A 14,595-nucleotide genomic window follows, 5' to 3' on the forward strand; every position below is an offset into this window, starting at 1 on the left:
AAGTAATTTTTTTTAACGAATACTTACGGTTCTGGACAGGAGTAGATTGTTGGCAGATATCTGGAAGAAAACCAAATTAAAAATAAATTAAAGTTTACAAAATAAAACGAAAAAATAATGATTAAAGTTCAAACTAAATAATAATAAAACAATAATAATTGAACCAGTCATTTGAGAAACTCATCATTGCCAAAAAGTTAACTATCGGTTAACTATAACTTGAAAAACATTACTTTTTGAATTTTAATGTGCACATGTAGAGATTGGCTTCTTATTTAAAGAGAAAAAAATCAATTTACTCAGTTGAAAGTGTAAAAAAAAAAAAAAAAAAATGTTTTTTAAAATTACTGAAATTAAGCGCGGGTGTTCCAAGGTGACAGTGATAATGACAGCAACACAATCGTTATTTCAATGATCGTGTAAACAAACATTTGCAGTATCATGATTTAATTGGTGATCAGTAGTACTATCAACAATATGGGCACGCGTAACAAACTAAAATTTACTGCGGCACCTTCGCTTAATGAATAGACAATTTTGTTTTGTCTGTGTTAATTTGAATACAATGCTGTAGGAAAACACATATTTTAGGAAGTTCCGGTGGGCCTAAATATAGTTTATTTATTTTTTTATGTCAAAGATAAGTTCATTATTTTATCCTATAAAACTTGAAATGTTAAATTTATGTTTTTTCCTGGAATGATCATTGCTTAAGACACAGTTGACACAGAATTTTTTCATGGAACTGTGGTCGCTATAAATTAAAATCTTTTACTTTATACAATGTCAGTTTGATATCTCTTAAAAAATACTCTAGAAGTATTAGTTCTGAAAATTAGAAATGCTCATGTATGGGAAAACCATGACGTGCAATTTCCAATCTCCTTATTTTTATTAAGACTAAAGAGAGCCTTACCATCACAGGCTTAAACATCACATTCCTAAAATATTTAGTTTTATATGAAATTGATGCTAAGGCACAACCGGACAGTCGGAATGGAATTTAAAAGTATAATTTGAGAGGGGGGCGAAAAATGAAATGTAATATGTGCATTTTGAAAGAAATTTTTAAATACTTTTTTTAGAATATTAATCGAAAAAAAGGCTTAGTTTCCTAGTTATTGTTTCAATTTAGGGACAAAAAACTAAGGATAGTCATTGTAAAACAATTATTTGTTTATTGACTTTTTATATCGTTCGCTTATTGGAGTTACAGCAAAAAAACATACTTTAAGAAATGTGTTTCCTACTGGTAGCAACTCACACAAACATTCCTTAAGTAGCGATAAAGTATATGTTGTATAGATACATATTGGAATCAGTTAGATAGAGGTCACGTTAGGGTCAAACTAACTTTAGCCTGCCTAGTGCCTTCATAACTTTTAAATTAATCTATGCTTTTATGTGGATTTTTAATTTATTTTAAAGCTTCATTCCAATATTCAAATGAAACTTAAAGTAGCCAGAGAATATTAAGTTGTAAAAGGTTGAGCCACATGATGAAAACGGAAAATAACACCTGTCAGATTTTCCTTCAATATATATATATATATATTTTTTTTTATTTTAAACTCTTTATTTAATACTAAAATCCCAGATGAATGGAATAATTAATAACGGAGTAATCCTCAGACATTTATTTTTTATTTATTTATTTATTTAATGTGACTTACAACTATACAAATAATAAATACAATAAGTAAATATATTGTATGTTTCATTTACACTTGAAAATCTTGGGAAGGAACCACCCATTGGTGGTTCTTCAAGTATTAATTTAAAGTAGAGGTCCCGAGGCCATCTTCTTTTCAGACGCCTCGGAGGATTATCAGGGATTGTTAAGGATGAGATATTAATAATTAATGGGTAAGGAGTTTTGAATGAAAAGACACATATCTGTTTTGGGCCAAATCTGGAATGAATGGGATGTTAAGGTCTTTGTGGATGAGTTTATTTGTAACGTAATAAATAGCATCAAGGATTTTACGTTGGATTTTGGATTGTAAGGATTGGATGTGGGAGGAATTTGATGCCTTGGTAGAGCCCCAGAGCTCAATTCAATATGTCCAAATTGGTCTGATTATCGTAGTGTATAATAACTTTTTGTAGTAAATGGGAAGTTTAGAGCGTTTGTCAAGTAGGTGTTGTAGCTATCGAAATCTACGAGCAGTTTCTTGTCATTTCAGTCTTGTATGTGGATTCCAAGTAAGTCTCTTGTCAAGATGGATTCCTAAGTATTAAATCTGTTCAACAGACGTTAGTGGTGTATTTAGAAAGGATACTGTAGGACAGGAGGACAAAGGTATACGACGAAGAGTAAAGGTGATCTGGTGGGATTTGTCAGGATTTATTTTGATTCACCAGTTTAAACACCATTCTTCAATGGATGTTGTGTGTCTGTAGTGTTTGTGATGCATTAGCAGGGTCGTTGTTTACAGACAATATAACACATGTATATGTGCGAAGGTTGTTAGGACTGTGTTAGGGTGGGTTGGGATGTCAGCTGTATAAACCATATAAAGAATGGGACCGAAGATTGAGGAACACCTATGGACTGACAAAACAGAGATGAGTAGGTTATGATTTACTTTAAAGGTAGGAGCGGATAAAAAGGAAATATGTAGGGAGAAGGAATTGACGAGTTTATAGAGCAGACTCGATGAAACTGGATGCCAGACTCGATCATAAGCTTGTTTAACATAGAGGAAGACTCCCGAGCAGTACATTCCAATGTGGAAGATATGACATCAACCACTCGATGACACTGTTGTATGGTAGAATGGGATGTTATAAATGCAAACTGGTGGTCAGGAATAACATGATTGATGATTGAACGAGTTAAGAATTGGATAGAGGCGTTTTAATATGAGATTTTTCTAGGATTTTGCTCATAATGGCCAGTGATGAAATAAGACGGTAGGAATATGGATATTTAAGTGGCTTGGAGGGTTTGAAAAACATTTTTATTATAGACATTTTCCAAGGGTCGGAAAAAACAGGTGGATCGGAGGGTAGCATTATAGATATAGGTAAGGAATAGGATGGCTTTACGAGGGAGCTGTTTCAGAATATGTGCTGTGATAAGATCGTGGCCAGGAGTTTTTTTTAGAAGGTAATTGGTGGATGATGTTCATTATTTCTAAGGGACGAAAGGCTTTAGGAGGAAGGGTCATTTGGAGTGGAATTGTAATCTCTGCTTCAGCATGTTCAAGATGGGTTGGATTAAGGATATCAGGATAGGGGTTAATAGTTTTGAAGAGGTGTTCGCCGAACATTTGAGTTTTTTCTTCATCTGATCGTGTCCAAGTCTTTTTTTCAGTGAGAAGTGGATGGTTGAATGATTTGTATTTTAGTAGCTTTTTAGTAGTTCCCCATAATGATTTGTCAGTGGTATTTAAGTTTTCTGTTAAGTTCTGGAAATTTTGTATTGTGTGTTTTCTAATTTCTGTTTTTAGTCTGTTAGTAAATGTATTGTAATGAGTTTTGTCCGTAGGATATCTTGCTCTGTGCCACCTCGCTCTTGCCCGTCCTTTTTGTGCAAATAAGGCTTGCACGTGACGAGGCAAGTTTTTTTCCCGAAAAATGTTTATGTTCATTTGTGAAGTATTGTTAGTGATTGTAGTTTATATCTATCTAGAGAGTATCTCGATAGCAGAGTCAATCTGTTGTTTTGTTCTTTTTTTTTTTTGGAATTTTTAAGTCAAGTACGTTTTCTAGATCAGTTAGAAAATTTTTTCAGTTCACCTGTCCTGTAACCAGTAAAGGGGTAGGGGGTCTAGTTATAGGATTTGGATGGATGTGGAGTAGAATCGGGCTATGATTTGAAGAGAGGTCATCTAAAAATTGAATTGTGGATTGTGAGGTGGGTATTTGGGAAGTAACAAATATATCAAGGATATCGGGACGTTTTTTAAGGGATGTAGGCCAATAAGTAGGATTTTTGGGGGAGAGGATGGAATAGCTGTTAAATGTTCTGTCTCGAGAAAGAGTCCTACCTAGAGTATTTGACGTTCTGCATCCCCAACGTCGATCTTTGGCGCTGTTCTCTTCCAGCAATAATCGTGGACCAAAGGAGTCAAGATGACAATAGGAATGGCAATTACCTGAAGAACAGAATACAGCTGAAAGTGGTATGTTAAACAGGCGAGAGGATAAGCTGATGGATGTGGAGTAAATAAGGAAGTGAGGTAAAGATTTATGAATACGGATACAAGAACCTGCGTGGGATGTGTTGTCAGGATGATCTGTTCTATATGTAATGTAGTCGCGTGTGTAGAAGTAATCATTCTTAGGGAAATGGGTTTCAGTCAGCTATGTCGATGAAATGTTCCTCAATGTTCATGGAGAAACATGTCAAGTTCGTCTCGGTGGTAATGTAGTCCACTTGCATTCCATAAAAGTATATTTAAGTTTCTCTTGTTCATCTAGGTAAGTTGAACGGTATTTTTGTAAGGAGTCTGGTTAGGAATGAAATAAGAGGCTTGATTGCGTCTTGAAGATCACGAAGAAAAGAGGAAAGGGTAGATGCTATTTCAGGTGTATTTTGGCTCTTTTGGGAATATGATCTTGGAAATGAGTATGTGTCGGTATAGCTAGAGATAGCACTCTCCTTTGGGGTCGTTGAATTAGATCCTCGGTTACACATTTAATTTAAATATGTTTTTCGCATAAATAACTTGTTTTTGCTTTACAAAACTGATTAAATAAGTGCTGATTTTCTGTTTATTTTTTAATAGTAACATATTGCTGGCTAAAAAAATAGTATCAACATTATCCTAGCATAGAGGTAAATTATTTATATTCTGAAATGATCAAATCCAATAAATTTTTTTTCTTATAATAACATCAGCAGGATATTTCACAGCCCATTTTGTCTATTTCAGATCTATTTTGAATATTACATTTAACTACAAATTCTAGAGTCCTCACTTACCGCTTATGGCTTTTAATTTCTATGGAGAGAGAAACACAGAGATCATCTGGAGTATTTTTTTTTCCTTAACAAGTGAAAGGGACAAGCTCAGTTCGGGGTTCTCCTGACTATATATATATATATATATATATCTTCATATTTTATATAGGAATGAAATTGTTTAAGATGTTATTTTATTATATGTTTAATTATTTTAATTTTTAATTTGTTTTCGATTTCTTATTTTATTGGTTAATTTATATCTCTACAAATATTGTGTGAATTTGGTCAATGATTTCTGTAATTACATAACAGAATGTAATATTACACAATAAAGTAATTTTTAAAAATCTAAAAATTTTAAACCATTATTGTTTTAATGGTTCAAACAAAAAAAGTATTAATTTTTTATTAAGCTAAAAATAAAAAAAAAAACAATACGAGTAGTATTCTTACTATACAATATTTGTTTTTATTCACTTAGAGTTTTTCGTCCAAGTCCTTTGCAATCGACTTTACTTGTTGGAATCCTGAAGTTAGCAAGAAATCACTCTCGTTTTTGTATCATTTATCTATTAATACAAAAATTAATAAAAACTTAAATACATTAACAAATAAATTATAATTTATAACAAAATAAATGATGAAAATTTCTAATCCTACAAAAATTAAACAATATAACTGTATGAAGTATGCCTTCAACTAAATGCCAGGCACGCATTTACTTTTGGTTAGCTGGTTGGTTTTTTGAGTTGACTATATGATTGAAAAATAAAACATGATTGAATGAAAATAAAATTTTATTATATAAGTCACAAGTGGTGTAGGAGGTGGCCGAAATAAAACATTTATGATTAGATGGGTAATTAATGTAGAATGAATGGGCTATGGAAATTTGTAGATATGATGAAGTGGTTGATGATGATGTGGAGGTTAACTATAGTGAACTGGGTGGACTTACTCCATTCTTTCTTTCTTCTCTCCGTGTTGCCATACCTCTCCCTCCTCTACTGCTACGAACCACCTCAGTAAATCTACTCTCAGTGTAGATTTTACTGCTCAGTGAACGAAGAATAATTGTTGCTTCTGGAAAAGAAAAATGGCTCTCTCCCCTAGGTTGCTTTTTTTTAGGCTGCTCACCACAGAGAGCGCTGGAGGAGGTGAGTTTTGGCTATTGGCCACACGAGGCGCTACTAATGCCTACATGTGGTAGCCCCTCAAATTCAAGCTTTCAGTTAACTTAGGTTACGCGGAACATTAATATTATAAAGAAATAAAAGAGCTCACCCTCCTTCATCTTTAAACAAAATAGTAAAAATACAATAATCCATTGTAAATATTAATTATGAATTAAATTCAATTATAAAAAAAAGATAATTAAAGATGAATAGCATATCACATCAACTTACAATTTATAAATAATTTTAAAACATTATACAACAATTGTAAATATCACCTTTAAACCTATGTCTTTTGCTGTATCAATAGTTTGAGAAACCGATGTCCAGACTTGTTTACCTAAATATATTTCAGTCACTAGCTTGTGTGTTTATCAGTTTTAGCTTTTGAGATGATCCTCAAGTGTTATTAATCTAAGGTTTTAACCTATATATAGGTTGAGATATTTACTGCGTTAAAGTATGACGTGCAAGTGTTCGTCGTAGATTAGTTTTATCATCCTCAATTCAAAAAAATGTGTGCTATGTTAGTAAGTGGTGTCTTATCATATTCATATTGATAGTGTCTGGTTAAATTTCAATTAAGTCTTAGGTGTGAAATCGGAACTCTGAAGTACGTCGTGTGTATATATTTTATTGTATTATATACTCAGATATATAAATAAATAAAAATACTAAAAAATATAATTAATAATAATAGTAACAAAATCATGTTTGAAGATGAAGACCGGGTGTTATATCTGTTGATAACCTCAGTATTATATGTCATAAAATGAACAAAATCTACACAATCCGGTATATTCCGGGCTTTTATTCAGAATTTTTATGAATTACCACAAACATAATAAAATTAATTTACTAAGGATAATTAAAATTAAGAGATAATTAACTAAACGAGAGGGCAACTCACGAATTGGATCTCTGTTCTAACTTAATTTACATTTTTAACGAGTCCTTCACGAACGAGCTCATTGAAAATGCATGAAAAGTGGCGGGGCTTTGTGCTTTTAACTCGTTATGAAAAATAGAATAATTAAGTAGGTCGCATTAGGCACTCGAAGAAGCATCCTTTTACCACAACCACGTCCTTAGCCGTGGTTCACGTTAGCTTCTGACCACTAGGTTGATGTTTCGGTCTCAGTAAGAAACTGAATTATTAAAGAAGTAATCAAATATGAGCAGTCTTTTACAACCTACATACAATATTTTATAATCTGTATATAACCCGTAAAGGGTCAAGGGTACAGTACTTAGTAAGGAAGTACTGTTACTACATCAACGGTTGCGAAAGGAAGTGACTGGGTCAGATTAACGCTCGACCGCCAGATTTTACCTAACTATCTACATTATGAGACTAGGTGGGCCCCGAAGGGTTCAGAACCCACATAGTTGGCTCACGGCTACAGTAACCCGTATACAGTACAGAGTTAGTAGCACAGTTTTTAACGACTTGCGCCTTTAAATACGTTGGATCAGAGAAATAACTTATATAAATTTTTAAATGAAATTTTCTTTGACAAGGCTTCAATAAAGATACAGGTGCTGACAAAAACAACAAGAAGTTACAAAATTGAATTCACTTAAAAAAAAAAAAAATCAGTCTTAACATCTAATATCTACCACCATTAGTTTCAAATTTCGAAACTTAAAAATAAAAGCAGTGACGATCGAGTCTTGAACATCCTGTTTATTATATATGAAGAGTAGTCACATTTCTCACAGTAATCTAATGAATCCGGTGGTTTATTACATTCATTTTTATATAAATACAAATTAGTTTACATTTATGAGGTAAATTTCTTCTTTCTGAATATAAAAAAAAACGAAAAAATCTATTGTCCTACAATGATGAGGATGAGCCGTATAGAGGAACTTAACTCAACATCCATTCACCCAAGTGAATATTTAAAGCACCTAAAATTTTAAATAAGGCTAAATAGGCAGGGTAATGCAAGAGCCGTCGAAAAAGCGGCTTTTTGAAAATTTAATTAAACACCTAGCAGGAGCACTCTTTCGTCTAAAATATACCGAGGTGGTCCCACTACAGTCCCCTGCACAATTTATCCACGGGCTAATTGAAACTGTTAGAGGTAGACTATTAAAGTAATATCCTGTGAGGGGAAGCCCAATTCATTAAAGCAAATACAAAAGCTAAATGAGGATGAGACGTATATTCAACTTTCATCACTCTTACTGTCACAAGGACTGTAGTAATAAACTAATTAAATAATAATGATAGTTTAGACTATTCCAAAATTTTCCTCAGCGTATTAAAAAGACTTAAACAATTTTTATGACTTACATTAATTTGGCCTCCCTCTAATAATATAATAAGAGCGACATGACACCGAGGCAAATGTGATGAAAACAGCTTATTATAAGTATTGTTTTATTTCTATAACTAAGGAATCAATTAAATATATATTAAGAAATTTTCTATTCGAATAAAAAAACTATTTTCAATTAAAATAAATTACATCCATAAAGTTGCAACAGTCCTTAAACTATTTAATAGCTTCAAATGTCCAACGTTTTGGCAGAACCTGGCCAACATCAAGGACAATCTTTTCTATAATTTCACAACCTCACATCATTTCCTAAACATTTGTTGGAAGTTTCTCTAGGTACTTTATAATATACTTAAAAATAACTTAATTCAATTGCATATTATCTTTACATTATTATCACTATCTTATCAAAAACAATAAAATTTCAACATTAAATTCGCAAATTTGAAGTTATTAATAAAAGTTGTTGGGACTTTGTGGATGCGATTTATATTAGTTGAATATTAAGACCAGTCTCAAATATCATATCAGAAAAGAAATATAAAATCATCTTCTTCTACTATACATTACTCTCAATATTTTAAAAAAAAATTGCTTATTAAATAATAATGATATTTTAGACTATTCCAAAATTTTCCTCAGCGTATTAAAAAGGCTTAAACAATTTTTATGACTTACATTAATTTGGCCTCCCTCTAATAATATAATAAGAGCAACATGACACCGCGGCAAATGTGATGAAAACAGCTTATTATAAGCACTGTTTGATTTCTATAACTAAGGTATCAATTAAATCTATATTAAGAAATTTTCTATTCAAATAAAAAAATTATTTTCATTTAAAAGAAATTACATCGATAAAGTCTATTAAGCTATTAAGCTTAACGTTTTGGCAAAACCTGGCCAACATCAAGGACAATCTTGAACTATAATTTCACAGCCTCACATCATTTGTTAAACATTTAATAGAAGTTTTTCCAGGTGTAATATAATATACATAAAAATTAACTTAATTTAATTGCAAATTATCTTTACACTCTTATCACTACCTTATCAAAAACAATAAAATTTCAACATTCAATTCACATATTTGAACTTATTAATAAAAGTTGTTAGAACTTCGTGGATGCAATTTATTTTAATTGAATATTTTAATCAGTCACGAACATAATATCAGAGAAGATATATAAAATTACCTTCGTCTACTATACATTACTCTCAATAATTAAAAACAAGTTCTTGCGCAACTAAGTCATAACTAAGAATGGGATCTTTATATAATAAAAAAAAAGGAAAATATGTAAATAAATAATTGGTTAGTTATTATATTATATTAGTACGTTACATTTGATATAAAACATTTCTTTTTTAATTATGATTTTAAGCCATCAACCACTTCGGGGTCATTGTTATCTCAATTTTGTTTTCATTTCCGAATTTAAATGTATTACTATTGAAAAATGGGAACTTGTGGTAAAATATTATAGTAAAGGTTTGAGTGATTCAGAAATTCTAAATGTTTCTCTATACTCTGTTTGTTATTCAGCAAAATTGAATGGAGATCTGCTGGTAATTCATACAAAGATTTGATGGAGTCGAATGATTGGCATTCGGTTAAGATGTGCTTCACGGTAATTCGCGTTCCACAAGTCTAGTATACAGGTGCAGAATCCTGGGTCATAAGAAGTCAGTGGGTCAGGCGTGTTTGACCTATTCGAAGGCGCATAAAAATCACATTTCTAGTGGATGATATCCAAGGGGAAACATCACTTCTAATTTCCCTTAATTTATTGTCAGTGACATTTTCCCACATTTAATACAATTTCAATCTAATTCTCTGATTAATGAGGGTATTGAAGTCATCAACAGGGACTCTGCTATTTAGAATTCCTTCAGAAATCGCGGGAGCCCTTTGCTAGATCAGCCAGTTCGTTACTATTCCGCAGTGCCCAGAGACCCAAGCGATGAACACAGAAATACCTTTTCTGTTGGCAGACTTTAACGAATAATTGATCTTTTGATTTAGTGGGTTTTGTTGAGAAAATATTTATTAAACTGAGTAGAACTAATAATGGATCTGTACAGATAACTTCTATTTTTATTGTGGGATGAAAAACATTTAAGCTCTTGTAGATTGCAACCGTTTCAGCTGTATAGCTACTACATATCGGAGATAGAGAGATGTACGTACCTTTGTGGTGGTACGAAGTACCAATGAGTCAGATGTCAAAACAAATTTAACAGTAGGGAATTAAACTTTAAAAATATCTGAAAATAAACAAAATATCATAGGCAACTTTTTTATTTGTTTAAAGTAACTTTTAAATTTCATGGTAAGTCTAAATTAAGTTATTTAGTATTTTTTAAATTTATTTTACATGTAACTTTTTTTAAAGAATTTAAACCTTATTTTCTGACCATTAAAATGTTCTTATAAACTGAAAAATTGTTTGTTTTTTTTATAAATTGATATTGACTAGATCAATGTCCAGTGTCAATGAGCTGATGTTAGATGAATGAGAGTAAAAATGGTGAACAAGGTACTATTTTGAGCTCCATAGCTGGAATAACGTTTCAATGAACTGGAAGTCATTAAAATTTCTCTTTTTTTCTGTTTCAAATTTATAGAAGTAAAACAGGGTTTATGAAGTAAAATGTGCACTTGTAAGGAAATGTGCTAAAAAAAATTAAAAAGGGTAAAATAGTCTAAAATAAAAAGATGAAGAGTGAAATTGTTAAAAATGCCATTATTAATACATTAAAAATAAAATGCTGCTAGAAGCATAGACATGTATATGAAAGTTGTAAAAAATATGTGAAAACATCCTATATACACTCACACACACACACACACACACACACATATTTATTTCACATATTTATTTTACAACTTTCATATACATGTCTATACTTTCTAGCTATTATAGTTAATATATATTATATCTATTAAAAATTATAAATCGTACTCTTAGTCATAATTATTACTTTTTCTCCAATCAGTCGTTACTTAGGTTTCTTAAAAATAATTAAAGAATTGTAATAAAATCTCGATTCCAGTTGTTATAATGATTTAAAAAAAGAAAGAAATATTCCTCGTTGTCATTCGTTTCGTGAGCATCTTATCTTTCTAAAACTATTAAAATCTATGACCACATATTGTCTAAATGCAATTCCAGCTGGTATAAATTTCAATGTAGTAATTTTTTCACTATGTCAATTGTGATTTCAACTTTGTAAAATTTAAATTGTAATTCTATATGATTCTAAGAAATGAAGTATTTTGATAAAAATTCTTCTTAGTATTGTGTTAGGCTGATAGATTAAAAAAAAAACTTAACTAGTATTAATTGTTCGTTTCTCCTAGTATAAATCCCTATATTGATTTATTCTCCTTTCATTCTTTACCGTTTAAGCATTAAAAATTTTTAAGTACGAACTCTTAGATAACATTCTAGCCATAATAATTTAAGAATTTTGTATTCATTGAAAGTTTTGATTTATTAAAATTAATAATAATATATTTCAATACGCTTACTGAGATTGAAAAACTTTTACTTACAATCTAGAAAAAAGTAATAAAATAAAATAAAAATTGCCAGCCGTTTGAGATAATATGCATATCCAATAGTCAGTTTTTTTCATATACTTAAAATTATAAAGTAAAATTAATTTTTTTTTTAAAGCACCACAGAAGCGAATAATTCATCTTGAGATTGCGTTTCCAGTTTGAGTGACGCAGGAATGGAAATTTCCACTTTTATTCTAAGATGCTAATTAAAATATGCTTTATTAAAAAAAAATTAATGCTCTTACTTGTTAAAAAAAAAAGAGAAAAAAAGGAAATCCAGTTTAGAGCTTAAATTCATCGAGAGGAAATTAAGAATTTAATAATGCCCACTTGTTGACTTTAACTTTATTGACAAATCAAAGAACAAGTGCAAATGATATGAAAAAAGATGTGGTTAAGTGTTTTCCAATCTGACGACATATTTTGTTTTCCTGTCTGATGCAATCTCTTGATATGACGTCACACCCCCTATAAATTCATAAGGTTTTTGCAAGTCTGTATTAGTTCGAAAGAAGAAACTATATAAAATTCAAAATGCCCTGTTCATCTGCTTGCTGTAAGTATGATTTAACTTATCATTATTATTGTTTTGTTTTTCAGTAATATAGTATTGTGATTGGTAGCAATACGCTTGCATAACAATGTTCATTATAAAAGATACATTTTTTTTTAAAGTAATGGATATTGAAATAGTATTAATTTTTTCTCTTTTAAATCATTTATAAATTGCGCATGATTATTTTCTTTGATGGATATATAATTTATAATACGAATTAAAAAATAATGATGAACATGCCTTATTATTTTGAATATTCTCTTTATTTTATCCATTTTGCGATTAAGTATTTTCACTTTTATTATTAAAGAACTTTAAAATATTCGTGCTATTGTATATTGATGGTTAACTTTATATTTATAAAATGAGGTAATCTGAATGGTAGTAAAAAAAATTATAAAAAGGTGCCAGCTATTAACTAAATGCCGAAAAAACTATATCATGTCTAAATTAACAAACTAATAATTGAAAGAAATATGCTTAGTAATTAATACTAATATAATAATACTTGCTGTAATTGTGGCGTCCGTGTATGTTTTCTCTAGGAGGGCTGGCATAAGCAATAGTATAATAGAATATTTCACTCCTTAGCCTCGTCTAAAATGAGTCCTGCAGTCCGCAACTCTTGTTATGTCTATCGTATTTTATCTTCTTGGTTAAAGATTTAGAGAAGTGTAAATGGATGTCAGGTTATTTCTTTATTCATTTAACATTGTAAAATTCATTATTTAATACAGCGTTTACATATTATATGTCTTATTTCCTTCTATTTCAAATTTCAATCCAACGAAATTATCCTCTGTTAATCTTATATTTACCATGATAAATGATGAAATGCTAATTAAAGTTGGCCTTGCATGCTGGTATGTTATCTTTACATTTCTAAGTTGTGGCGTCCGTGTATGTTCTCTCTAGGAGGGCTGGCATAAGCAATAGTATAATAGAATATTTCACTCCTCAGCTTCGTCTAAAACGAGTGGCATTGCAGTCCACAACTCTTGTTACGTCTATCGTCTTTTCTATTCTTGGTTAAAGATTTAGAGAAGTGTAAATGGATGTCAGATTATTTCTAAACATTGGATAATTCATTATTTAATACAGCCTTTACATATTATATGTCTTATTTTAAATTCAAATTTCAATTCAATTTCTTAATAATAGGTTTTCATTTTGAAAAGAATGCACTTGCTTATCCAACACCACAGACTGACTGATTCATTAAATTAAAAATATATTTAGTTAATGTACTCTGTAGTTGCTTATGGGTCACAAGATAGGCTTTTACTGCTATATTATTATAGTTAATTATGTTTTGTTCAATTTCTGAAATTTAAAAATACTATAAGTATCAAGAAAATTTTAAAATATTGTTTTATGAAATATATTTGTAGGTGTAGGCAAATAGATATTTTTTGTATATTTAGGAAATTTTAGTGAATTTCCAATTAATATTGCGGAACTCAGTTTAAAGTAAGGATAATTGTTGAGGTATTAGATAAATCTTTAAGAAAATTAAATTCAATCATTTATTGTCATCATGGTTTGACATTACTGGATCACTCCAACTAACAACATTTATTAGTTTTGTCACAGCATGTATTCTTCTCACAGCATGTTGTCTTCTCACAACACGTAGTCTTCCTACAGCAGTTTCTGGATTGCAAGCAGCAGGACTCATTTGTGGAACCACAACAGCTTTGAAGTCTGTTGGTGTTGCAACAATTGCAGGAGGAAGATTTTTTACCTAGAAAGGTGATTAATAAATAATATATGAAGGTTAGAAATGTACTTTGTTATAAAAAGAAAATATAATCTTTGCCTTATATAATTAGACAAATAATATTGGAAACAATCTAATAAACTTAAATATGTCGATTAAATAATTATAAATAGATTAAATATTACGTTTATACATGATGAGATGGAGGTACTCGACTAGCAAAATAAATAATAAAAAAGATTTTTTTTTTTGTATCTATAAGGTTTTGAACACACATAAGCTATAAGGAACCTTAAAACATTACTTTTGTTTATTCATTAGGTACATCGATATTTATTTCATTATACTACCAAACCCCAAGGTTCTACCTATA

At 30.4% G+C, this 14,595-nt stretch overlaps 2 long non-coding RNA genes across 2 annotated transcripts in view; both read right to left on the reverse strand.

The window, feature by feature from the left end:
* Nucleotides 1-14,595, reverse strand: part of LOC106691347 (uncharacterized) — a 117,192-nt gene that overhangs the window by 45,305 nt on the left and 57,292 nt on the right. Inside the window, exon 2 of the long non-coding RNA XR_010845167.1 lies at nt 28-60. This is a non-coding gene — a long non-coding RNA (uncharacterized lncRNA). The remainder of the gene's footprint in view (nt 1-27; nt 61-14,595) is intronic.
* LOC106691346 (uncharacterized) overlaps nt 14,015-14,595 on the reverse strand; it is a 2,157-nt gene continuing 1,576 nt past the window's right edge. The window contains exon 2 of the long non-coding RNA XR_001344771.2: nt 14,015-14,246. This is a non-coding gene — a long non-coding RNA (uncharacterized lncRNA). The remainder of the gene's footprint in view (nt 14,247-14,595) is intronic.

This window comes from Halyomorpha halys, unplaced genomic scaffold (genome assembly GCF_000696795.3).
Source record: "Halyomorpha halys isolate HHAL.00 unplaced genomic scaffold, Hhal_1.1 Scaffold2269.1, whole genome shotgun sequence".
Lineage (NCBI taxonomy): Eukaryota > Metazoa > Arthropoda > Insecta > Hemiptera > Pentatomidae > Halyomorpha > Halyomorpha halys.